The sequence below is a fragment of the Giraffa tippelskirchi genome, chromosome 8, assembly GCF_054371585.1.
Source record: "Giraffa tippelskirchi isolate mGirTip1 chromosome 8, T2T-mGirTip1v1.2.pri, whole genome shotgun sequence".
NCBI classification, from domain to species: domain Eukaryota; kingdom Metazoa; phylum Chordata; class Mammalia; order Artiodactyla; family Giraffidae; genus Giraffa; species Giraffa tippelskirchi.
Genome location: NC_137282.1, coordinates 4,259,473 through 4,283,118, shown reverse-complemented (window position 1 = coordinate 4,283,118; position 23,646 = coordinate 4,259,473). Strand labels below are relative to the sequence as shown.

Sequence of the window (23,646 nt, the reverse complement as noted above, 5' to 3'; positions counted from 1 at the left end):
AGATAAGAAGGAGAAAATTATCAACGTGACCTTGTCCAGGAGGGAAAACCTTGGGTCAAGCAACCTTCCTGAGACTCTGATTATTGCAGCATGAGAGTGTGTTTTTATCCGCATGCCTGATGGAGTGCTTGAGCAGATGAAATGATTCCCCCAGATCAAGCACCCAGTCCTCTGGCCACGGTAGTTCGGTTCCTTGCTTGTTTGTTGTTCTTGTTGTCAGCAACTACAGGTTAAGAGCTTTCCTTTTAGAGTGCAAACTATATACCAATATTAACAATAATTTTCCATAACCTGCTTCATTTCTATCCCCAAAATATCCACACACAATCCCAGTCCCCTAGGGGCAGAACAAATGTTTGCTTGCGTGTGACCGAGGTTATCTCCTTTTCTCATCACTCTTAATCCTCAGTTTTGACCCACTGAGCACCGTGATTCTTCTGGTCCCCGTCTCTGAAGGGGAAATCTCTATTTAGCCTGAAACAGAGAGACCTGAGGTTCTGGTCTTGACCAAGTCACGGGGGGTGACAGATAGCCTCACCCTGAGACAGGGTCTTTTGTGTGAGGTCCCACAGGAAACCTTAGCATCTCTGAGACCTACCAATAGCTTGCACTCCTTGTCAATGGGTGCAGTAAAGAACATGTCACAATACCTTCTTTTGAATTGAGTCAGTAAACGTAAATCAGTAACTCATACAAATAATTTGCAGCTATAACTTCTTTTAGTTTGCATTATTTAGATCTTAAGTATATTTAGAAACAAGATGCTATAATTATATACCAACTCAAAGCAGTAGCAACAGAAATATTATATACTGTCCCCAAGCAATGTATGTCATCCTATGCCAATAGTTTGATCAGCCCATAGATGTTATAGACGCATATAGTAAACTCGGATTTTTTAAGAATTACTGGACTTGTGCATGCTACTTAACTTTTTTTTGGATTTTCACTTGAAAACCAAAATAATAATATCTTCTTTACAGGACTCTTGGGAAGATTAAAATAAGAAATAAAGGAAGAAAGAGGAAAATAAAGGAACTTATACATAGTGGTGGACTTCCCACCACTATGGGCTCAGTGATAAAGAATCTGCCTGCTAATGCAGAAGATGCGGGAGACTCTTGGAGTCATGTCTGTGGAGACATGGATTGACCCCTGGGTCTGGAAGATATCCTGGAGAAGGAAATGACAACCCATTCCAGTACTCTTGCCTGAAAAATTCCATAGACAGAGGAGCCTGGCGGGCTGTAATCTATGGGCTGCAAAGAGTCGAAACAACTGCGCATGCACACAAGCATACATTGCGGTTCTTGAGTATTACTTCCCATTTATTCCCGTTAACAGATATTTATTGAGTGACTGTCATGTATTAGTTTAGGTACTGGGTTACTAGGGCCACGAGAGAGTTTACTTTATAGTAGTGTATGCGTGCTCATTCACTAAGTTGTGCTGAACTTTGAGACTCCATGGGCTGTAGCCCGCCAGGCTCCTATGTCCATGGGAATTCCCAAGCAAGAATACTGGAGTGGGTTGTCATTTCTTTCTCCAGGGGATCTTCCCAACCCAGAGACTGAACTCATGTCTCCTGCATTGGCCAGTGGATTCTTTACCACTGAACCACCTGGGCAGACTACTTGACAGTGGTAGAGTCTGACAAATGGATAAATATACAAGATCATCTCAGACAACGAGAAGACCTATAAAGTAGTGACTGTATCAGTTAGCTATTACTACGTAGTAAAGTGCCCCAAAATTCAGTAACTTAAAACAATAAGCATTTATTGTTGCCATAGATCACCTAGATGATTCTCCTGGTCTAAGTCAGCTTCACTTCTTAATCAGTGGTCAGCTTCACGTTGGGTCAATGACTCTGCTAATCTTGACTTGAGTCTTTAACATGTATGATGATCAGCTGAACTATGCTGAGGGACCTGGGTTCTCCTCCACGTGAACTGTCCTCCTTCAGCAGACCATGCCTGCTCTCATGTCACTGTGGTTTCCAGATCAAATCAACAAGACTCCACCTCTTAATGGGAGAAGCTGAAAACTTAAGAGGAATGGATACAGACAGGGATGAAAAATTACTACTACTTTTGAAATCAGTCTATTCTAGTGCCACTTTAAGGACAGCAGTTAGAGAAACCTCTTCAAGTAGCCAAGTTATTCTTTGAGTTAAGAATAACCTGGTTAGCATTACCCTGATCCTAAAGCCAGATGAGGACATTACAAGAAAAGAAAATGATAGACTATTATCCCTGATCAATAGAGATGTAAAAATCTTCAACAAACTCATAGCAAATTGAATTCAAGAACATTTCAGAAGGATTATACACCATGACCAAGTAGGATTTATTCCTAGAATGCAAAGATGGTTCAACATGTACAACTTAATAAATCTGTGGCACCACATTAATAGAATGAAAAATAAAATTCACATGATCATCTCAATAGATGTAAAAAAAGCATTTGACAAAATACAACAACCTTACATGGTAAAAACCCTCAACAGTTTGGATATAGAAGAAATATACATCAACATAATAAAGGTCGCAGAGGACAAGCCTACAGCTAACAATACACTCAATGAAAAACTGAAACTAAGATCAAGATGAAGAACTCAAAAGTAGAAGTAGAAGAGCTAAAGATCTAAGATTATAGGATCAACAGCTGGGTTGATCCTTTGGTCAAGATCAAAAACAATGTCACTGCTTCCACACAGAACCCCTATCTTGTAGATCCTCTCCATCTCTCAAAATCTACAGAGGCATTTTCAAGGTTGGATTTCCAGATGTAATGCATACAGACTATTTGTTATTGGAAACATTAAATAACCATATTGTTATATGAAAACATTAAACATTTCTAAAGTAGATCACTTCCATCCCTTCTCCAAATACCATGGAGTCTTTTGTTCTGGGGCAAGATTGTTGAATTTTCCTAAATAGTTTCATTTGATTATTTTTGTTTGTTTGTTTTATCCTCACAAAAATTTTCCTTCCAGTGACTCAAAGTATAAAAAAGACTAACTCAAGGCACAATGAAAATACAAAAAGGAACTATAAGAGGTATAAGGACAGGTCAAAGCAAAGCAAGATTTTGGCCCACCTCCCCATAATATCCCCACGGTCAGTAGCATATTAGCTGCTTTAATGTAAAAGAAATGGAGTATCTAAGCTAGGAGAAAGCTTGGTTTCCAACATGTTCTGCAATCTGAAACAATCTAGCATCCTTCTAACAAATCCAAATTTCTTATTTAAATTTCTATAAGCCAGTTTAAGTTGGATTTTATAACTTGTAATAGAATTTTGGAAGCATGGATTTTTCTGAAGCATGGGTTTCTGGGCCACAATGGTTTGAGTTCTCTTAACTCATCTAAACCTTGTACTTCTAAGATCCACAGAAGTGTGGACCTACATGCCATTGCCTCCTCCCTCCCTGTCTTTCCACCTGCCCTGGATTAAGCTTCTGAAAAGAGATGGGAATACCAGACCACCTGACCTGCCTCTTGAGAAACCTGTATGCAGGTCAGGAAGCAACAGTTAGAGCCAGACATGAAACAACAGACTGGTTCCAAATAGGAAAAGGAGTACATCAAGGCTGTATATTGTCACCCTGTTATATGCAGAGTACATCATGAGAAACGCTGGGCTGGATGAAGCACAAGGTAGAATCAAGATTGCCAGGAGAACTATCAATAACCTCAGATATGCGGATGACACCACCCTTATGGCAGAGAGTGAAGAAGAACTAAAGAGCCTCTTGATGAAGGTGAAAGGGGAGAGTGAAAAAGTTGGCTTAAGGCTCAACTTTCAGAAAACTAAGATCATGGCATCCGGTCCCATCACTTCCTGCGAAATAGATGGGGAAACAGTGGAAACAGTGGCTGACTTTATTTTTCTGGGCTCCAAAATCACTGCAGATGGTGATTACAGCCATGAAATTAAAAGACGCTTAGTCCTTGGAAGGAAAGTTACGACCAACCTAGACAGCATATTAAAAAGCAGAGACATTATTTTGTTAACAAAAGTCCGTCTAGTCAAGGCTATGATTTCTCCAGTGGTCATGTATGGATGTGAGAGTTGGACGGTGAAGAAAGCTGAGTGCTGAAGAATTGATGCTTTTGAACTATGGTGTTGGAGAAGACTCTTGAGAGTCCCTTGGACTGCAAGGAGATCCAACCAGTCCATCCTAAAGGAGATCAGTCCTGGGTGTTCATTGGAAGGACTGATGTTGAAGCTGAAACTCCAATATTTTGGCCACCTCATGCGAAGAGTTGACTCATTTGAAGAGACCCTGATTCTGGGAAAGATTGGGGGCAGGAGGAGAAGGGGACAACAGAGGATAAGATGGTTGGATGGCATCACCGACTCGATGGACATGGGTTTGGGTAAACTCCCGGAGTTGGTGATGGACAGGGAGGCCTGGCGTGCTGCGGTTCATGGGGTCGCAAAGAGTCAGACATGACTGAGCGACTGAACTGAACTGAACTGGCTTAAGCTCGCCAGCAAGGTCCTCACGCTCCCTCCCCAGCTCTGCCTGGATATCCTCCACCCCAAGTACCTGTTCCTTGAGCCAGCTCCTGGGTTTATGATTACCCACACCAAGTCCCTTCCACGAAGGTAGGAGTCTTGGCTAAACTCGTTATCCAGGAAATCTCATGTTTTTTGTTTAGAAATAAATCTTACTTGCTTATTTATTTAAATCTTTGTTTTGTTTAATAACCAAAGTAAATCTTATTTTATTAACGTTCAAAATAAGATTTATTTTGGTTGTTCAGTTATAATGGTGTTCTTAGAATTCATATTTTTGGGGAGTTATCAGTTTTTCTGTGTCTCTCATGTATACATGTTATTAAACTTTTGTTTGACTTCCTTTTGTTAAGAAATGTTTTTCACATAGTATCTCCAAAATGAATACTCATGCCAAGAATATTCTACTCTGCTGGTAGGCTTTCAAAATTTCAACAGAATGTTTCAGCCAGCTGCCCACTTTCTCTCTTTTGACTTCAGTAGCCCTTGAGCTGGGCTAAAGATAACTAATCTTTACTGATCTTTTACAAGATGATAAAATTTAGGCCCAGGCAGCCAATGGGCCCAGGCCTGGAGGAATTGGCCTCTTTCGTCTACTAACTCCCACCGCTCTCCTGGAGCCTCAGTGCAGATGCTGCCCCCCTGGGAAGTTTCTTCCTGCCTGCCCTGCTGCTGTTCCCATAGCAACTTCTTCTGCTCCTATTATGAACTGCTCAACAGAAATAAAATCACCTGCCTAATGTCTGTATGTTCTCCTCTCTCTGCCACACCCTAAGCTTCTTGAGGACACAGTTACTATTTCCCTGCTAACTTGGACAGTGCCTTCTCTGTTGCAGGTATTCAAAAATATTTATTGAACAGTGTAGAGACATAAAATTTATCAAGTTCCATGTGTTAGGGAGTATGATAAGCATCAGGTAGAGCTTGTTTTTGCCTACCCAGCATCCATTACCCCCTTCTGGTAAATTCACCCTGGGATTCCTTTGGTAAAATGATTTCTTCCACACCCTTGATTAGTGTGCTTTCAATGAGGCAGATCCCACTCTAGGCTCTGAGAAGCAGCATATGATCCAAAACTGGTATTTTAAGCATCTTTGATCAAGATACAGTGTAAATTTTCTGCCCAGCTCCAATTAATAAAATGGTTCTCTCATAAAGTATTGAAGTGAGCAATAAGAATTCTCAAAGGGGGTTTTCAACGAAAGGCCTTTACATTTCTGCCCAAAGAGAACTGTCACATAGCCTGAGTCCAAAAATTCTCTTTGGGATGTTTATAAGCCAGATTTTCTGAACGTCTGCTGGCACACCCGGCCAGTTGTCAAGGCCCATCCTTCTGGCCACAGTGAGTGGTTTTGGAATGGACATGAGACCCAAGGCTGATAACTTAGTTGGGACTCTTGGCAAAAAAAAGATCCTTCTTCCCACAGAGTTGACTCAGCCTGGAGCTGCCGCTGGCCACCCTTGAGAGAAGCTGGCCTGGGAACTGGAGTGAAAAAGCAGACTGGGAGGAGAAAGATCCTGATGAAACCCTTCAGGCACCTGGATCTAACTGTGTTTGAAGTGAGACTGGGCTTAGACTTGTTAAAACTTCTTTTTTTCTTTAAGCCACTGTGATTTAAGTTTCTGTTATTTTCAACTGAAAAGTCTTAACAAATGCCATGTGCAGAATCATGTTGAATTAATATCTTCAGATGGCTGTTAATGACTTCCTGGTTTGGGGGCTTAGCAACTGGCACATAGGGACTGACTCCCCCTATGTGATCTCTCCCAAGGTCGCTCAGTTAGTAAGTGAGAGAATCAAGAACTAGGACACGGTTCATCATAGCTACAAATTTCAACACACTCTACACACTGCCACCCATGTGGGGGGGAAATTAAACAGAAAGGCCAACGAATCCATGAAAATTGTCAGAACACACAGCTTTTCAGAGAACTCACTCTCTGGGTCCACATGGTTCCATAAGCAAGGTGTAGTGGATGGAGAAGGGAAAGGGGAGTCTGGCACGTTTCCTTGCTTGCAGAAGAACATGTTAGAGGCATTCACTGATAGCGAAACATGAATTTTTACTTACCATAGCACAGCTCCCTTCTTGGTAACTTTTTGTCCTTCTTGAGATTTCACAGAAGTGTTTCTGTGAAATAATCTCCAAGTATTTCTGGGAGACTTTTAGAGATTCTATTCTTATCCAGTCATATCATATGTAATGAGGGGGCCTGGAAAAGGAAAATGAACTGGTTGTTGCAGGCCATATGAGGAAGATTAAAAAGGGGCCAGGTCTGGAATTCTCCACCGTCCCTGTTTCCAATATGGTTCGGAATCCCCACTGACCTCATACCGATCAGAATGGCCATGATTAAAAAATCTACATCTACAAACAATAAATACTGGAGAAGGTATAGAGAAAAGGGAACCCTCATGCCCTGTTGGTGGGAATGTAAATTGATACAGCCACTATGAACGTAGTATGGTGGTTCCTTATAAAACCTAAAACTAGAACTGCCATATGATACAGCAATCCCACTACTGGGCATATGCCCAGAGGAAATCAGAATTCAAAAAGATACATGCACCCCAATATTCACAGCGTCACCATTTACAATAGCCAGGACATGGAAGCAACCTAAAGGTCTACCAACAGAGGAATGGGTAAAGAAGATGTGGTCCATATATTCAATGGAATGTTACTCAGCCATAAAAAGGAACAAAATTGGGTCATTTGTAGTAACATAGATGGATCTATAGAGCATCATAGGGCAGAAAGAGAAAACTGGAATCTAGAAAAATGGTAGCAATGATCTTATTTGCAAAGTAGAAATAGAGACACACATGTAGAGAACAAACATATGGATACCAAGGGGAAAGGGGAAGTGGGAGGAACTGCGAGACTGGGACTGACACATGTACACTGTTGCTCCTTGGAAGGAAAGCCACGACCAACCTAGACAGCATATTAAAGAGCAGAGAGACTACTTTGCCAACAAAGGTCCATCTAGTCAAGGCTATGGTTTTTCCAGGAGTCATGTGTGGATGTGAGAGTTGGACTCTAAAGAAAGCTGAGCACCAAAGAATTGATGCTTTTGAACTGTGGTGTTGGAGAAGACTCTTGAGAGTCCCTTGGACTGCAAGGAGATCCAACCAGTCCATCCTAAAGGAAATCAGTCCTGAATATTCATTGGAAGGACTGATGCTGACGCTGAAACTACAATCCTTTGGCCACCTGATGCGAAGAACTGACTCATTGGAAAAGACCCTGATGCTGGGAAAGATTGAAGGCAGGAGGAGAAGGGGACACCAGAGGATGAGATAGTTAGATGGCATCACCAACTCAGTGGACACGAGTTTGAGGAAACTCCTGGAGTTGGTGATGGACAGGGAGGCCTGGTGTGCTGCAGTCCATGGGGTCGCAAAGAGTCAGACACGACTGAGCAACTGAACTGAACTGAACTGAACTCTTACTGTGTATAAACTAGATAACCAATGAGAACCTGCTGTATAGTACAGGAACTCTACTCAACGCACTGTGGTGACCTGAATGGAAGGAAAGTCAAACAGGAGGGGATGTATGTATACGGACGACTGATTCATTTTGCTGTACGGTAGAAACTAACGCGACGTTGGAAAGTGACTATACTACAATATAAATTAGTTTAAAAAAGAGTTCCTGTGGGATGGGCTGGTTCTGGTTGCACTGGCTGAGGACTGCTAAGGAAGCCCTACCAGTGAGGCCGGGCAGAACCTCTCACTGAGGCAGAAGCACAGAGGCACACTGAGTCTCTCCACCTTCTACCCTACTCCTCCCAGCGCAACTCCTAAAACGGTCTTTAATGAGACAGTTGGCATGAACTGAACTGCCATCAAGGTCATCGGTTTCCAAACTGTAAAGACAAGTCATCCGAGAAATCTATCTGTGGGCTCGGGGACCCGGCGGATGGCGGAAAGCAGGTCGACCCGGGAGAGCCTAGCTGGTTTGGTCCTTCATTTGGCCCTGAAGCATCCAGTTCACTTCCCGCAAAGCACCACGTTGTAGAGTGGATCATATTTAAGCACTGGTGTCTGTCAGGCTTAGGTGCAAATCCTTGCTGTGTGACCCTGGGCAAGTTACTTCGTGATTCTGAGCCTCAATTTCCTGAAGTGTAAAATGAAGATAATAAAAGCACCTGCCTAGAGTATTGTTGCAAGGAATAAATAATTTTCTGGCACATAGTAAGGACTCAATACAGGTTAGCCATTATTAGTGTTTGTGTCTCTTGCACATACATGTTGACTGATAGGTAACAAAACGACTATCTGAATTATTGGTACCCAAGAGACCATTGTTCCCTGAAATGTTTTAGTAACATTCTGTATCTTTACCTTGTTTGTTAGGGACTTTTCCTCTGTAGATCCAGTCTCTAAGATCCCTCAATAATTTATTTTGTGTTTACTTTCCTTTTCTTTACTGAAAAAGTACACAATAATTGCAGTGACCACTTAAATGCAAATGTGTTTACCTGTGGAACTGGCCACACACATACATGAATGCTAGTTAGACATTACTATATCTGTCTGCCTCCCTCCATTCTGCCCAAATTTTAAACCTCACCTATATTCTTCTGGAAATTTGTCACATGCTAATCTTGCTTGTGAGTCTTTAAACTACTCCTTTGTACCTAAGATGGTTGAATTTTCAGGAAGAACCTCCTATCCCAATGCCAGCTCCATCCTTTGTGTGATATTGCATTTAATGATATCTGGTCTCCATCCCATTTTGAGAGAGATGAAGCTGTCTTCTGTTATGCTAAAGAGGTGACTTTTAGACCATGCCTAAGGTTGAGGGCTGGTTGCCAGGGGAACCAACCATGTGATTAGAGGATTGGGACTTTTAGTCCTACCTCTGAAAGGGGAGGTGGGTTGAGGTTGACTTCATTGCCAATGACCAATGATAAACTGATTGTGCCTATGTAACAAGGCCTCCATAGAAAACCAAAGGGAAGGGGACCAGAGAGCTTCCAGGTGAGCAAACTATGGGGGTCATGCGAGGGGGGTACCCTTGCAGAGAGTGGGGGACTACGAACACTCTCCGCACACTTCGCCATACTGGCTGTTTATGAGTTATGCTCTTATCAGTTCAGTTCAGTTCAGTCCAGTCACTCAGTCATGTCTGACTCTGCGACCCCATGGACTGTAGCACACCAGGCCTCCCTGTCCATCACCAACTCCCAGAGTTCACCAAAACTCATGTCCATTGAGTTGGTGATGCCATCCAACCATCTCATCCTCTGTTGTCCCCTTCTCCTCCCGCTTTCAATCTTTCCCAGCATCGGGGTCTTTTTCAATGAGTCATTCTTCACATCAGGTGGCCAAAGTATTGGAGTTTCAGCTTTAGCATCAGTCCTTCCAATGAGTATCCGGGACTGATTTCCTTTAGGATGGACTGGTTGGATCTCCTTGCAGTCCAAGGGACTCTCAAGAGTCTTCTCCAACACCACAGTTCAAAAGCATCAATTCTTTGGCACTCAGCTTAAACTGCTAACCTAATGAGCAAAATATTTCTCTGAGTTATGCAAGCCACGCTAGCAAATTAAAGGAACCAAAACAGCAGGTATAGCTGGTCTGTCAGAAACACAGGTGACCTGGGCCTTCAGCCGTCGTCTGAGGCGGGGGTGGGGGGTGGGGGTAGTCTTGTAGGGCTGAGGTGTGGGCTCCAGTTAGACAGTGTCAGTATGAGCTGAACTGCAGGACACCCAGCCAGTATCCAAGAAAGACTTGTTGGCATGGGAAACCCACGCTTCCTCCATCAAAACTAGGTACAGAATCTTTTACTTTAGTAATTTGTCTTAATACAAATACCTTAGTGGCAGTTAATACCAGTTTCAGGCATCACTGCTTTGGTGCAAATAATAGGCTATGTAGAATGTAAAAAGGTCTTTTGACTCACTGGTCTTACAAGTTTGCTTAAGACCATGAGATATCACTGAAAACTCTATAAAGCAGAAAATAAATAACCCCAAATATCAAGCTAGAACTTCCAAAGATACATTTCTGGCCCGGATTATGTATGAGCAATTTTATTTAAATGATATTGAGGCTTCCAGAAAATGATAATGGAGTTTAAGTCTCTTCAAACACTAAGAAATGCTGGTGGTATACAGCTTGATTCTCCCTACCCATCCTTTGCACTCCCCTTTGCTGATGACTTTTGTAGGTTGTAAACGTCTCTTCCATGTTTTTCATCCTGTAGTATAAAGTCCTTCTCTTGTGACGGTTGCATGCAAGTTATTCTCTTAAAAGCTTGTACAATTTCATTAGAACTAAAAAGGGCTTTTGGAATGTTACCAACCTGGCAGCATTCATCTGGCAATAGATCTTGGCCTTAATAGGACAGGATTGGATTGAATTAAAAGACAAAAACTTCTAAGTAAATGACCCAAAACTTTTGGAGGGGTACAAAAGTGCTGGCCAAACTGAAACAGACATCTGTGGGTCCAGGCAGGCGAAAGGTCCTTGTACTCTGTTCACTTTTTTAAGTAAATGCTGTTTATTGGGTTTCTTAGCTGTTTTCTGTTTAAGAAATATTTATTCTTGGCTGTGCTGGGTCTTCATTACTGTGCTCGAGCTTTCTCCAGCTGTGGAGAGTGGGAGCTACTGTCTAGTGTGGAGTGTGGGCTTCTCACTGCGGTGGTTTCTCTCACTGTGGGGCACATGGGCTCAGGAGGTGCAGCTCTCGGGTCCCAGAGCACAGGCTCAGTAGTCATGGTGCACAGGCTTAGTTGCTCTGTGGCATGTGGGATTCTCCCAGATCAAGGATCGAACCTGTGTCCCCTGCATTGGCAGGTGGACTCTTTACCACTGAGTCACCAGGGAAGCCCCATTCTATGCAATTTTATTCATACATCACTTGTTTCAGTGGGAGCCTCATCAAATGGCTTCTTGAAAGGGTTATTATTTGACTTCAGAAATGTCAAAATTGTCATCCAGCCCTCTTGCTCAAAAGAATTAAATTATTGCCTGCTTTTGAATTCTAGAATGCTTTCTTTATCTTATGCGGTTAAAACTCAAAGTGTTTTCTGTGTGATACTTGCTGAGCCCCGAGAGCAGCGATCCTCAACTAGGGGCACTTTGCCCCAGAGCACAACTGGAAACAGGCTTGGTTGTCAAAACTGGGGGTGGGTTCTCTTGGCGTCTGCTGTGTAGAGGCTAAGGATGCTACTAAACACCCTTCCCAGGACATATCCTAACAGAGAACTGTCTTGCCCAAAGTCTGGCAGTGCTGAGGTTAGGAAACTCTGGTGTGGAGCCTGTAGGCTCCCAAAGGTACAAGAGCCTATTCTGGCCTTGGAGTTCCTTAGGATCAACAATTGAATAAGACAGTCCTCTCAAGGCATGATGCTTGTATGTGAGCTGTGGAAGCAGTCTCTTACACTACATCTGTCTATCCAACTGGATTGCAAACCCTTTGAGGCGGGGACCATCTTTACCATTTCTTTGTCAGAGGTGGTGGTTAGTTAGCTGTTCTCTGGCCTTGGGGGAAACCTGAACAGTAAGGATATAATTAACTCTCAAATGCTCAGCACGATTAAGGACTCAGAGAAGCAGAAGATCCAAAATCATGATTGAAAATAACGGTCAAGAGGTGCTCAGGTTTTACATTAATGTAAGTAAAGTTATATTCAATAGTTTGAAATATACTTACCATTCTAATATCCTCATAAAGTGAAGGTAATCAGTAGCCTTAATAATTAGGAAACACTAGGAATTTCCTGGTGGTCCAGTCGTTAGGATCACACTCTCAGTTCCAGAGGACCCAGATTTAATCCCTGGTTGGGGAACTAAGATCCCACAAGCCTCATAGCCAAAAAAAAAAGAAGAGAAAGAAAGAAACACTAAATATAAACTACTTGGTAAAAAAACATTGCACTAAATTTACTGAATATTAAAATAATACAGTATCCCCTACTTTTTAGGTGGCCGTATCAACCCCATTCCACACCCAGACATTAAAAAAGAAGCACAAAGAAGTCAGCAATGCAGTCTCAAGTATTTGTTCCTTTCCTTCCTCACCTAATCCCTCCACTGCCTGATACAGCCATAGCTCTGATGTTATAGGAATGTATACTTCTCTACATTCCTCCTTCCCTTCTCTATGCGGCCAGCCTCTGCCTTGGTTTCAGGAGAAGCTATAATCAAAAACAGAAGTGGTACTCTGCATGACTGTGGAGCTGAAGGCATATTCCCAAATTATGGTGCATACCTTGGGCATTGATTACTCTGAATTAACTGGTATTTTGCAACATGGAATTTTTATTTCTTGCTGACTTGTAATGATACTAATTTTTCCCAGGGTACTTGCCTACTTAAAGATAAAACTTATGTTCTTATTGTACTAAACTTTTTTTATTTTGTATTGGGGTATAGCCTATTAACAATGTTGTGATAGTTTTAGGTGGACAACAAAGGGACTCAGCCATACATATACATGTATCCATTCTCCCCCAACCTCCCCTCCCTCAAAATTATGTTAAATTACAAACATATACACCTTCCCTATATCCTCAAAACGTGATATCTGTTGTCTTTGGGACAAAATAAATTTAGTTTTTATGTAAAAAAAAAAAAAATATATATATATATATATATATAACCAGCTGAGAATAAGCTACTAAATCCTGAGAAAAGCATCCTAAAAGCACTTATTAAGGAAATCTCCTTTAAAAAATTCAATAAACTAAGTTGTGTCCATATTTATCTGCATGATTTAAAACTGAAGCAGTAGGATGTTACAAAAACCTGCTCTACAGTTCCACAATTCTGTGAATCTCTCTGTGGTTGCTTTGTACAATAATACCACCATGAACCTCCTGGAGCTGCAGTCAGGGTGTGCTGTTGGCTTATTTACCCCTGACCAGAAATGGAAATATTACATTGAGGTAAGATAACACTGTCTTATGAAGAGGAGATGACATATCAGATGCTCCAAATCCCTATCCAAAAAAAAAAAAAAAGTAGAATTCCTCTGATCTGAGAAGCTTTCACCTGGTTATAAGAATGAGTTAAATAACAAAAGCACTGTCCAAATCCATCACAGGTCTCAAATCACATCTGTTTAATCTCCCAGTAATGACTTTTGGTAACTTATCCCACCTCCTTATAAAGATTCCCAAGAGAACTCAGAATTTTATAATCACATGGAAAATGTCCAATGGGAAGATGACTGTTTGTGAAGAAGATGGGAAATCCCTTTAAGAGAATTAAAACTATGCATAAAAATAGACATTATAGTCACTCAGTTCACAATGCTTGGGAACATTAACTCTTGCAAAGAAAATGAAGAAATTGAACTTCATACCAACTCAAACTTTAACATTTTAAATAATTTTATAATAAAAGAACATAGTTTTAAAATAAAATTCCAGGACTATGAACCAAGTATGTAATTTCTTATAGTGGAAGTTCAGAGGAAAGGAGAGAGAGAATGGAGCAATATATATATATATAACTGAAGAATCAGTGAAAAACGTTTTCAAATTTGGTGAAACACATAAATATATGGATTGAAGAAGTTCAGTAAAGCCAAACAAGGTAAATACAAAGAAAATCACCAAGGTACATCTTGGTCAAATCGTTAAATTCTAAAAACAAAAGAAAAACCATAAAACCAGAGAAAAGTGACATTACATATAATAGTTCAAAATATTGCTGCCTTTTCATCAAACACAATTAAAGTCAGAAGAAATAAAACTTTAAGAGCTAAAATAAAAGATAAATTATCAATCCAGAATCCTATATTCAGCAAAAATATCCTTTAAAAATGAATGTAAAATAATGATATTTCCAGATAAAAGAAAACTGAAAGATTTTATCACCAGCAGACCTGAATGTACTACAGTAAAGGGTAAAACACTTTCTTCAGGCTGAATGCAAATGATATCAGTAGAAATGTTAATTTTCAGAAAAGAAAGAAGAACTCTGGAAACAATAAATGTAATGAGTAACAGTAAATGTAATGAGTCTTTTAAAAACAACTCTCCCTCAATAACTTTCACTACAACAGGGAGTCCTGGCGTGCTGCGTCCACGGGGCTGTGAAGAGTCAGGTATGACTTGGCGACTGAACAACAACAATAGTTTAAAGCCACAGTTATCTCTACAGTGGACTTCTGATATAACGTGATGCGGCACATATGAAAAGCACACAGTAAATGACTGGGAAGGGATAAATGGACATAAAGTTTTTGGCATTTTACATAAAAAACTGGTACAACATCAACCCTAAATTGTCTGGGTCAGGTTAAAGCTGTTTATTCTGATCTCTAGAATGACCAACAAAATAAAATTCAGAAATAGTTTAAAAATCAATGACTAAATTAAAGGAGAATTATAAAAATATTCAATTAATCCAAATGAAAGCTCCAGGAGAAACAGAAGAAAAAAAAAAAAATGACGGAGGAGATAAATGAAAATTAAACTATAAAATGACAGACTTAAATTTAAACATGACAATAATTAGCTTTAAATATCAATGAAATAAACACTTTAAAGAAAAAAATTTCAATTGAATTGAAAAAGCATGACCAAACTCTGTGCCTCCTACAGGTGGGAAGTAAATAGATGGAGAAATATGCACCTTGAAAACAGTAACTTTAAGAAGACTGAAGTGATGGTGTTAATATCAGATAAACTTTTGACAAAGAAAAGAAATAATGATAAATGGGTCAATTTATCAGAAAGACAAAACAGTTTTAAACATGTGTGTTCCCAATAGCGTAGCATTAAAATCCATGAAGAAAAACTGATAGAGACAGAATGAGAAATAAATAAGTTCATCATTATCATTGGAGATTATAACACCTCTCCTCAGAAACTAACAGAACAATTAGACAAAGACATCAGAAAAAAATATAGATCTGAACAACATTACTAACCACTTTGTCCTAACTGTGTTGATAGAACACTAAATCCCAAAATTGTAGAAGTCATACTTACTTTGCAAATGTACATGGTGTATTTCCCAAGATAGACCACCTTCTAGACCACTATATAAACTCAATACATTTCAAAGGACTAAAATCACAATAGTTATGTTTTCTGACAATAACATTAAACTAGAAATGAATGACAATAAGATAGCGAGAAAAATCCCAAATATTTGAAAACTAAACCACAAGTTTCTAAATAATCCTTGGGTCAAGGGAAAAAATACAATGGAAATTAAAAATATTCCAAGTTAACTACAATTAAAATGGTTGTTGTTTAGTCACTAAGCCATGTCTGACTCTCTGCAACCCCATGGACTGTAGCCTGTAGACTGTAGGCTCCTTTGTCCACAGGCTTTCCCAGGCAAGAACACTGGAGTGGGTTGCCGTTTCCTTCTCCAGGAGGAGCTTCCTGGACCAGGGATTGAACTCTTGTCTCCTGCATTGGCAGGCAAATTCTTTGCCACTGAGCCACCAAGGAAGCCCTATGATTAAAGTACCTCATATAGAACATGAGAAATGCATTTTCAGTGCTCAGAGGGAAACTTTCAGCAGTAAATGTTTGTATTTGAAATGAAGGCAGATCTAAATTCAAGGATGTAAAGTGCTACCTTAAGAAGCTAGAAAAATAAGAGCAGAGTGAACCTAAGGTAGGAGGGGGAAATGCTTTAAAAAAATAAAAGAATTAATGAAATAGAAAACAGAAAAACAGTGGGAAAATTAGCAAAGTCACAAGTTGCTACTTCAAAAAGATGAAAAAAAAACTTAATAAACCCCTGCCTAGAAATAAAGAGAACACAAATTACCACTATCAGGAATGAAAGCAATTTGCTTATTAAAAAGTAAAAGAGCTGAGGACATCAAGTACGATGAATAGACTTTTAATCACTCTCAGAGATTGAAACCCTGAAAACATTAAGAGCTAGGGCTGCCATAACAAAATCCCATAGACTGTAGACCTGGTGGCTCAGACAGAAGTTTGTTTTCTCACCGTTCTGGAGGCTGGAAGTCTGAGATCAGGTTACCAGCATGGTTGGGTGCTGGTGAAAATTGTTTTCCTGGCTTGCAGACAGCTGTCTTTTTGCTGTGTGTTCACATGGGCTTTCCTGAGTGTGTGCTCTTGGGTGGCGGGGGCGGAGTGGGTGGAGCAGTCTCTTTCTTTCTCTTCTTATAAGGCCACCAATCCTATAGGGTTAGGACCCCACCCTTATGACTTCATTACCCAATACCTGTTTGAAGTGCTAGCTCCAAAGACACTCACACCAGGGCTTAGGGCTTCAGCATATGAGCTTTCAAGGGGTCACAATTCATTCCATTATAGAGGGGACAGGTTGAAGGTTGAAATTCTCAGGAAATAGGTTCTGATATGGTACATAGGACATTTCTTAGGGATGCTCTTGGGGTCCATGGCTGTGGGAAGGCAAACAAATGGGGTTGTGTGGAAGAGCTGGGCTATAATGCAGTCCCAACAAAGGCCCCCGCTGACCCCATGGGGAGCTCTGGAACTGGATGGCCCTTCAGAATCGCTCCCAGTTAGGACAAGAGATAGTTTACATACAATATAATATGATGAAGGGCCTTTCTTCTATGACAATGACTGGTCATTGATTGTGGGCTAACTTAAGCAAGGTGACTCTCTTCAGCAGAGACAATTCCTAAGACAGGTGATGGATGACAACCTTCCCGATGTCCAGGTGAATAAATCCTTTAGTCCTGATGAAGGAACGTAAGTCGCACACTAAGCTTCAGCAGGGTCTTACCTGGGAAAAGTGGACCTCACACCCTTCTCTTTGTGACACACCCTCAGTCTAGCAGCCTTGAAAGCTCCAGTGCAACAAGGTTGTTCTAACCAAGGGTACAAACTCAACCGCACAAGGCTCACAAAGGCTGGCATATATAGTTTCTATACTAATTAATTCATTTGCAAAGACCTATATATCTGTCAAGGAAAATGGGAGGGTTGCTAACCTATAGTCAGATATTTCTTGCTTGGCATGGGAAGAGGAAAAACCATCAGTCATATAATTTGGATGCTGAATGGCATCAGACCCTGATAACCCAGTATCCACAGGGTAGAACAGAATCAGATCTGCACCAGGTCTTTACTGCAATAAAAGAGTCATGTTTGCCATATTATGGAGCAGTTAAATTTCTTTCTCCTGTATTTTAGGCTTTCTCACTTCCTCCTACTTGTCTGTAGTAATTAAAGTAAAAATATTCCATGACCTGACCCTGAGGGACAGTCAACACACTGTTCCCCTGAAGAAATAAAACCAAATGATGAAACCAGCAAAGCAGAAACAAATGACTTCCTTTCACCCTTAGGGTACCAGGAAGCCCTTGCTCTCGACTTGTGAGAATTTCAGTTCCCAGGGCTCTTTTCTGCTCCCTGCTAAAATCTAGAGCATCACTGTTTTTCTGCTAGCACCACAAAGTGGAGTCAGAGTTTGATTCTGTAATTATACATTATGAGCAGTCTGTCCAAACGAATCATGGATGTAACAAACAGAATAAAATTATTCAGAAAGGACACGAAGAACTGTGTAGAACACGTATATAAAGTATGTTTAGGGAAAATGAATAGTTCCAAGGGGTGAATGTGGTGATATTTTTATTTCTAAAAATAACACATTCCTTGCCAAGTTCAGGACTACGCTTTAAAATAAAATTTTTTTGCTCACATAAAAACATAGATAAATTTTATCTACATGTTGAGCTAAACAGAAAATAGAACATACTGTATTATTCCATTCTATGAAATGTAAAACCTGACAAAATTATTTGATGGAGACGGATGTTAAATTACTGGTTATTTGGGAAGAGAAGTATTAACAGGCACGGGGGAACAGGATTGAGACGTCCATGGAGCAGGGAATGTCCTCAGTTTCGAAACGAGTGGTCACAAGGGTTTGTACATTAGATAAAGATTCATCAAGCTATGAACTTAAGTGCACCTAAGAAATTGTTTTTTGCTGGATAACACAGGGAGCTCAACACAGTGCTCTGTGATGACAGAGAAGGAGAGATGGGATGGGGGTGGGAGGGAGGTTCAGGAGGGAGGGGATATACCTCCACTTATGGCTGAATTACGTTGCTGTATGGCAGAAACTAACACAACATTGTAAAGCAATTATCCTCCACTTAAAAACGAATTTTAAAAAAAGAATCGTGCACTTTTATTGTGTATAAGCTATACCTTGAAAGGAAGTAAAAGCGAATAAAAGGTTTCATCTATTCCTGCATATCACGTAGTTTACAAATTTAAAGGAAATAGCAAGCTCCATGTAAAATTAAGGGTAAATGCTTGTATTGGGTTCATAACAACCACAGAGCCTTAGAATCAGAGAATCCAGATTCTCTAGATTATCCATCAGGGGACTGGTGTAGGCTGACTTCCCACGACGTGGTAGCATTTTGCTGTAACTTATTTGAAAATTCACAATTATCATCTTCAATTTACAGTAAAAAAAAAAAAACAAAAAGAGCTCTGCTGTCTTGGCTACTGATTCACAAGGATCCTGCCACCAACCAAATCAGTGGCCTCACTCCACCACGGTATGGCCCCGGGGTTGTGCGGGAACAGAGGGCCGCCCAGACTCTCACAAACATTCATGTGACAATGTGGTTAGAGAGACACCTTACAGAAAAGCCGGAGCCACACCATGACGGCAGATGCTCTGATGATGGTTTGTGCCGAGGGAGCAGAGTTGGAAGAGAAGGACCGAGAGGAAGGAGGGCCCCACTGATTCTGCTCTCAAAGGCACCATGTAGGTTATATGTGAAATTATCATGGGTTTATAAGACGGAAGTACTGGGGGGACTGCCCTGGTGGTGCAGTGGGTAAGAATCTGCCTGCCAGTGCAGGGGACGCGGGTTCAATTTCTGATGCAGGGAGAGGCCACATGTCGGGGGGCAACTCAGCCTGAGTGCCACCTACTGAAGCCCGTGCGCCCACTCCCTGTGCTCAGCAACGGGAGAAGCCACTGCAATGAGAAGCCCGCGCAAAGCAGTGAAGACCTGGCCCAGCCAGAAGGAAGTAAATAAATACTATTTTTAAAAAGATGCATTTTTATCACTAACATCAGCTCTCCCCAGATCCCTCACTAACTTTTAACAAGGATACTGTTCAATCGCCCTACAGAATTTTCTCTGGGCACAATTCTGGGCTGGGTAATTCTCACCTGGGATTTCTCCCATGACAGCCGCTGCTGCTGCTGCTAAGTCGCTTCAGTCGTGTCTGACTTTGTGCGACCCCATAGACGGCAGCCCACTAGGCTCCGCCGTCTCTGGGATTCTCCAGGCAAGAATACTGGAGTGGGTTGCCATTTCCTTCTCCAATGCATGAAAGTGAAAAGTGAAAGTGAAGTCGCTCAGTCATGTCCAACTCTTAGCGACCCCATAGACTGCCGCCTACCAGGCTCTTCCATCCATGGGATTTTCCAGGCAACAGTACTGGAGTGGGTTGCCACTGCCTTCTCCGCCCATGACAGCAGTAAATGACTTTTGAAGCAGTGGTCTTCTCAGGGCCCCACCGGGCTGGCCACTCAAGAAGGTGCACCTGTAGGGCTGGCAGTTGATGCTGCTGCACGCTAGGGCTAAGCTGGGTCAGCCACAGGGCCTCTGGGGACTCTCCAGTACGGCAGCCTCAGCATCTTTACTGTCGTGGCAGCTGACTCTCCCAAGGCTCCTCTGGGTTTCCAGATCTAGGGCTGTGCTGTGCTGTGCCGAGTTGCCTCAGTCGTGTCTGATTCTTTGCATTCCTGTGTGCTGTAGCCCACCGGGCTCCTCTGTCCATGGGATGCTCCAGGCAAGAATACTGGAGTGGGTTGCCATTTCCTCCTCCAGGGGGTCTTCCCGACCCAGGGATCAAACCTGCATCTCTTAAGTCTCCTGCATTGGCAGGCGGGTTTTTTTTACCACTATCATATTGCCACCTGGAAAAATTCCAATACTTTGGCCACCTGATGCGAAAACCTGACTCATTGGAAAAGACTCTGATGCTGGGAAAGATTGAAAGCAAGAGAAGAAGGGGACACCAGAGGATGAGATGGTTGGATGGCATCACCGACTCGATGGACATGAGTTTGAGCAAGCTCTGGGAGTTGGTGATGGACAGGGAGGCCTGGAGTGCTGCAGTCCATGGGGTCGCAGAGTCAGACACGACTGAGACTGAACTGAGGGCAATAAAACCCAACTGCCTTTGACTGAGAAATGACTCTGATTTTTTAATAAAGGGACGAGGGGAGTGGGATGAAATAGGGGAAATATGCAGTTTTGCATCAAACGCAGAGGGCAGGGTGCAGCACCAGCTGGGGTGTATTCCACAGAAAGCACAGGGCAATCTACCCCTTGTAAGGTTTCAAAGTACCTGAACCAGGAAGCACAAGATTCATATTCATATTAGGCGGAAAAATAGATAGCTAAGCTTGTTTGTTTGACTGAAAAGGCTTTTACGTGTCAATAAAATGCTGGTTTGTCAACATTATGTGGCATGTAGGCCCATAAAGAACAGTTGTTGAAAGTCTTCACACATTTAGATGAAAATAAAACTGCTGAACAAAAGCTACATTGTACATCGGTCTAAACTTGAATAGCTAGAGGGAGTTTTGTATGAGCCTTTTTAGTGACATGCACTGAGAACATACCTATCTCTGGTTCAGTGCTTACTGAAGAGCCAGAAGTTTTTACGAGCAAATGTATTTGAATGAACTGTGTGTATTTTCTAAAGGATTGCTTTCTACTTTCAACTGCATTAAATTCCTATGTAAAAGCCCCCAAAACAACAAGTCCATGAAAAAGCAGACAAGTCATTTAATGTCTTACTTTTTAAAACATTATTTTTGTCCACAGTGTCAAAAATGCATGTGGAAACCAAGGGCTTTCGTAAGCTTTGGTGAAAGAAGAACTCACAGCTTCAAACTGTCCCTGATCTCAATCCAAAACCCAGAGACTTGGAAAATCCTCATTTGACGTTATTTTAAGACATCAGATGAAAAAGGCAATCTTAAAATAAAAAGCTAGAAACATATAAAAATAATCTGTATGCAAGAGCCCCCTTTATCCACAGAGACAGACCACTCTGAGGACCTCAGAGTCAGGCATGTGCCCTTCCCAGCTGCTGGCCATGGGTCTCCCAAAGCACCCTGACCTTCACCTGCTCCAGAAGGAGGCTGTGGCATTTGGGGGATTCACCAGGTAGGTGGCTGGGATCTCTGGATCTAGCGGTGCGTTCACAAAGATGAAGAACGTGTTCAATCCCGGAGTCACTCTCTTAGAGGACAGTTTCTGCCACCTTCCTGGCCTGCCGATGCTGTATCTTAGGGAACCAGCTTATAAATCACAGCCAGATGTGTGCACCCAAGCAGTTTCATGAGAAATGGACCAATTTTAGAAGCTGACTTTGTACTCCTGTAGATGATGAAATTAACACTGTTGATTGTGTCTGAAATCCCTTTAACACTGTAAAGGGCAGTGGGCCAGGAAATAGAGGCCACAAACCTGGAACCTCTCCTTCGGTAGTTTTTACGCAGGCCTCCTCAGTCGTGTCCCACTTTACCCCACCCCACGGACTGCAGCCCGCCAGGTTCCTCTGGCCACGGAATTTTCCAGGCAAGAATAGTGGAGTGGATCGCCATTTCCTACTCCATTCTTAGCTCTTATCTTCAGCAAATCAAGACCCTTTTGTCTCTGTTTCTTGTCCTAGGGTAGATGATTTTTTTTCCTAGTTCTGAAATTATATGATGGTAAGAAGGAGAAAAACAATTGGTTGGCTCTCAACCTGAAGAAACATCTTCTGCTTAAGAAGCTAGAAGCTTTGGAATAAGGCACTAAAAAACATATTGCCCATTAGCACAGAAAGAACCGTGGTAGCAATTATTCCAGTGCCATCAAGGACGTGAGCACGCTACATTTTTTAATTCCATCTACACCAATTAGGACTGAGAAAATGAGTTGGAAATTCAGAGTGGATAAAAATGACACGTATAAGGTAAAACTAACAATTTTCAAGCATTCTGTATTCCTTGTCTTCTTTAATGAACAAATTTTGTTTGGTTTTATTTTAGCAGACATAGTTTTCCAGCATTTCCACAAAATTTTCACTAACAATAACAATATTTTTAAATGTCTTTTTTCAACTAAGGATTTTTAAGTTAATTTTCAAGCCTAGTAGTCATCATAGCCTTTAATCAACAAATCATGTTCAGGTTTCTTGTGTGTACTGGTTGCTGTTGTGTGTTGAGAAAAAGCACGAGTTAATTACATGTTGACATTCAGTAAATCAAAGTGTTCAGTTAACTCTTCCAAAGTGTGCCTTTTACTTTCCTATTCATTTTTTAAATTGCTGGTTTCACTTAAAGATAGGATTCAATAATAGGGAGTCTCTTCTGGCCTTGGTGAATGTATACACTGTTTGTTTCTTTAGGATTCAGCGGGCATTAGCTGCAGCAGAAGGGCTCGCTGTCCCCCTTGCTGCATGCGGGGGTCCTTAGCCGTGGCGTTCAAACTCTTGGTTGCAGCAAGTGGGATCTCGTTCTCTGACCAGGGATTGAACCAGGGGGCCCTGTACTGGAGAGCAGAGGCTTGGCCACTGGACCGCCAGGGAAGTTCCTCTTTTGGCCTTCCATTCATTATTTATAATTTGGTATTTGATTTTTCTATGACGAAGTCTTCCTCCACCGCTCTGCGACTTGACGGGAGTTCAAGTGGCAGCGTAATTGCCTGATCAGAGTTTCAGGAGGAAACTCTGGATCCCTTTTTCCTGGTGGCTCAGACAGTAAAGAATCCACCCGTAATGCAGGAGACCTGGATTCGACCCCTGGTTGGGAGGATCCCCTGGAGAAGGGAATGGCAACCCACTTCAGTATTCTGGCCTGGAGAATCCCATCAACAGAGCAAAGAGTTGGATACGACTGAGAGACTAACATTTTTCACTGGGATTGCTAAGGCTGAAGCTCTAGAGATACAGCCTGTTTCAGGAAAGCTGGCGGCTACAGGAGCAGGCCAACGGTTGCCAGATTTTCTTATTTCTTCAGAGGAGGTAAAGATCTGGAATTTTACATAAAATCTCCAAGGTTGGTGGAAGGGCAATTAAAAAAAAAAATCAGAGTATTTGAGATATGGGTTTAATTTAATTTTTAACAATATAAGTGAGCCTGAATTCATTA

At 41.6% G+C, this 23,646-nt stretch overlaps 1 protein-coding gene across 12 annotated transcripts in view; it reads right to left on the bottom strand.

The window, feature by feature from the left end:
* Window positions 1-23,646, bottom strand: part of RARB (retinoic acid receptor beta) — a 1,227,259-nt gene that overhangs the window by 1,020,520 nt on the left and 183,093 nt on the right. For 3 of the 12 annotated variants that reach the window (XM_081521062.1, XM_081521064.1, XM_081521078.1), the window contains 2 exons: window positions 12,203-12,354; window positions 6,602-6,743 (listed from right to left, as the gene is read on the bottom strand). The exons of 7 other annotated variants lie outside the window; for them this stretch is intronic. The gene's annotated coding sequence lies outside the window, so the exon portion shown is untranslated. The remainder of the gene's footprint in view (window positions 1-6,601; window positions 6,744-12,202; window positions 12,355-23,646) is intronic. 2 more of the 12 variants (XM_081521072.1, XM_081521074.1) reach the window with 1 other exon arrangement.